Genomic DNA, 4,242 nt, shown 5'->3' with positions numbered 1-4,242 from the left:
TTGGTATAAATGAGAGTTCATCCATGCCTTCTGTTCCTTTTCAATTCTTGATGTTATGTTTTCATAAATCCTCTATGAAGAATCCTTCCTCTTGTTTTAAAACATTTTCTTGGAAAACAATTCATTACAATAATAACATTGGGACAGATGGGTAACAAATTGGATAGAGTACTGGACTTCAAATCTTGCTGAGTTCAAATCTAGTCTCAGACACTTGCTAGCTATGTGATTCTGGGCCTATCACTCAACCGCATTTGCCTCAATTTCCTCATAGCCCATAAAATGAGCTAGAGAAAGAAATGGCAAGGTATGTTTGCTAAGAGAACCCCAAAATAGGGTGACAGAGTTGATCAACTACCGAACAGCACAATTGAAAAGTTTGGGAATTTTGAGCAATACAATGATCAAGCAAAATTCCAGAGAATTCATGATGAAATATGCTATCTACTGGGGCAGCTAGGCAGTGCATGGATAGAGCACCAGCCCTGAAGTCAGGAGGACCTGAGTCAAATATGACTTCAGATACTTAATACTTACTTATTTGTGTCACTTAATCCCATGGCACTCCAAATATTCAAACAAACATGTTACCAAACTTCCAGATACAAAGTTAAAAATCTCAGATTGAAGATATATTTTTCTGGACATAGTCAATATGAGAATTAGTTTTGTTTGACTATATATCTTTGTAACATGCTTTTTTTTAACTTTCTCAATGGTGAGGAGTTGGAGGGTGAGGTCAGGTGGGCAGAAAAGAAGTTGGAACTTAATATAAAAATAAAATAAAATTTTTGTTGGGAGGGAGATATTATTTGAGTTATTATAAACTAAAGATGTATATTATGCAGTCTGGATAAATCAACATAATTACCTAAAAAAAATTTCCTGGATTCCAGGAAATCTATGACAATCCATAATCACTTGCTTGTTTTCTATTTTTATCCTCAGAACTTACTAAAGTGTCTGGCACACAACAAGCATTTAATAAAAGCTCTACTTGTCATCTATCTATATATTGTCACCAATTCTGCTAACAGAATTGGTTCATTTCTTTATCCAGTCATCTGAGGTTGTCTTTTATGCTACTTCTCATGCAAAAGTCATTATTAGTAGTAGACTAAAGCCTACTCACACTTACCATATATCTCTCTATTGCCTGTTGGGTTACTTGTAGTTTTTTACCTTCTGGGTTTGGGGTTTCATTTTTTCAGTCCTAATTGCATCTCTGGAATAATATTGATATTAAAAAATGGGTCTCGAAGATGGTGGTGTGAAGGCAGGAATTCTCAGAGGCTCTCTTCCAGAATTATGACTCTCACCAAATTCTAGAATGGCAGAGCCCACAGAGTCCAATGAAACAATTTTCTAGCCCAAGATAATTTGGAAGATCTGAGAGAAGGCTCTGTTCTACTGGGGTTGGAAAGGGCTGCAGCACAGCCAGGGTCATGTTGTACCAGAGCAAATGAGCTCCAGTCTTCCAGGAATAGCTTGCTGGGTGCCTTGGTCCCTGGGGAAGCCTGGGTTCATGGCAGTGGGAGCAGTTTCCAGATCTCCCAAACCAGGGATCATCAAGGACAACTTGGAAGGTCGGCAGGAAAACCTGCAGAGTGAGCACAAAGCCCAGGACAGTGCAGCCCTCAGTGCAGACCTAGTAAGGGAAATAGAAGCAGGCCTGCAGAGACACCCAGCAGGAAACCACCTGGCAGCTGCTTCCAGAATGCTCAGCTCACAGACGGTAAGGCAATAGAGGTCTCTCCACTATCCCTGGGGTAGGACTCTGTTGCTTTGTCCATACTTAGATCCTGGTCACAGTCTGGGGTCCCCTATTGCCATAGCAGAGCAGGGACCCTTCTCACAGTTCCAGGGCAGAGGGGGAGTGCTTGTGGTCATCCACAGACCAGAGCGCAGACCAGGAGAGCAGTTAGAGTCTCTCATAAGACCTTGATGGAACTGAGGTCCTTGGGAAGGTATCCCCAAAATACTCAGAATTTTGGGAAATACATTAAAACCTGGTCATAGGCTGGGAAAATGAGCAAACAACAGAAGAAAAAGACTCTGACCATAGAAAATTACTTTAGTCCCATGGAGGGTCAAAAGACAGTCAGAAGATGACAAAATCAAAGCTTCTGTACCCAAAGTCTCCAAGAAGAATAGGAAATAGTCTCAAGCTATAGAAAAAAAGCTCAAAAAAAATTGAAAACCAAGTAAAGGAGGTAGAAGAAAAATTGGGAAGAGAAATGAGAGCAATGCAAGAAAATCATGAAAACCAAATCAACAGCTTGGTGAAGGAGATACAAAAAAATACCAAAGAAGAAAACGTGTAAAAAACCAGTTTAGGTCAAATGGAAAAAGCAATCTAAAAGGTCGGGGCGGCTAGGTGGCATAGTGGATAAAGCACTGGCCTTGGAGTCAGGACTACCTGGGTTCAAATCCAGTCTCAGACACTTAATAATTACCTAGCTGTGTGGCCTTGGGCAAGCCACTTAACCTCATTTGCCTTGCAAAAAAAACCTAAAAAAAAAATCTAAAAGGTCAATGAAGAGAAGAATACCTTAAAAAGCTGAATTGGTCAGATGGAAAAGAGATAAGAAAACTCTCTGAAGAACACTTCTTCAAATGTAGAATAGAGCTAAGGGAATCTGATGACTTTGTGAGAAATCAAGAAACAATAAAACAAAACCAAAAGAATGAAAACCTAGAAGAAAATGTGAAATATCTCATTGGAAAAACAACTGACCTGCAAAACAGATCCAGGAGAGATAATTTACCTAAAATAAAATACCTGAAAGTCATGACTAGGAAAAGAGCCTGACTTTATTTTTAAAGAAATTTCTCTAGGGACATTGCCCTGATATTCTAGAAGAAGAGGGTAAAATAGAAATTGAGGGAATCTACCAATCACCTCCTGAAAGAAATTCCCCCAAAAACTCCCAGGAATATTATAGCTAAATTTCAGGACTTCCAAGTCAAAGGGAAAACATTACAAGCAGCCAGAAAGAAACAATTCAAATATCATAGTACAACAGTCAGGATTACACAGAACTTAGTAGCATCTCTATTAAGGGCTCATAGGGTTTGGAATATGATATTCTGGAAGGCAAAAGAGCTTGGATTACAACTGAAAATCAACTACCCAGCCAAACTAAACATTTTCATTCGGGGAAAAAAATGAATATTCAATGAAATAGAGGAATTTCAAACTTTCCTGTTGAAATGACCAGAACCAAACAGAAAGTCTGGTCTCCAAGGACAGGACTCAGGCAAAACATAGAGAGGGTAGATGGGAAGGGCAAATTATTGAACTGCTTGTATTTCTACATAGGAAGATGATACTGATAACCTATTTCAACCTTCTCATTTATTAGAGCAGCTAGAAGAAATTTATATACACAAGGCACAGGAGAAAGCTGAATATGAAGGAATAATATATTATAAAGATGGAGTCAATGGACAAAAAAAGAAATGTACTGGAAGAAAGGGAAAAGAGAGGCAGAATAGGCTAAGATATTTCATATAAAAGAGTCAAGGAAAACCTTTTGCAATGGAGTGGAAGGGGGGAAAGTGAGGGCGACTGAGTGAGCCTTCATTCTCATCAGAAGTGGTTCAGACATGGGGTGGCGAGGTGGTGCAGTGGAGTCCTGGAGTCAGGAGTACCTGGGTTCAAATCCGGTCTCAGACACTTAATAATTACCTAGCTGTGTGGCCTTGGGCAAGCCACTTAACCCCATTTGCCTTGCAAAAACCTAAAGAAAAAAAAAAGAAGTGACTCAGACAACAGGGGGGGTGATGATCAACCTTGATGGACTTGCTCATTCCATCACTGCAACAATCAGGGACAATTTGGGGCTCTTTGCAATGGAGAATACCATCTGTATCCAGAGAAAGAACTGTGGAGTTTAAGCAAAGACCAAGGACTATTACTTTTAATTAAGAAAAAAAACCTGATATCTTATTGTCTGATCTTGCTCTTTTACTTTATATTTCTTCCTTAAGGATATGATTTCTCTCTCATCACATGCAATTTGGATCAATGTATACCATGGAAACAATGTAAAGACTGGCAAATTGCCTTCTGTTGGGGGGGGGGAGGGAAGTAAGATTAGGGGAAAATTGTAAAACTCAAAACAAATAAAATCTTTAAGTTTAAAAAAAAAGAAGTGGCTCAGAGAAGAAATAATATACACACTCAGTAGGGTATAGAAATCTATCTTACCCCAGAGGAAAAGGGAGAGGAAGTGGACA

The sequence above is a fragment of the Macrotis lagotis genome, chromosome 2 (genome assembly GCF_037893015.1).
Source record: "Macrotis lagotis isolate mMagLag1 chromosome 2, bilby.v1.9.chrom.fasta, whole genome shotgun sequence".
NCBI lineage: Eukaryota > Metazoa > Chordata > Mammalia > Peramelemorphia > Peramelidae > Macrotis > Macrotis lagotis.
The sequence above is the reverse complement of the archived record's forward strand: the minus strand, read 5'-3'. Positions refer to the sequence as shown.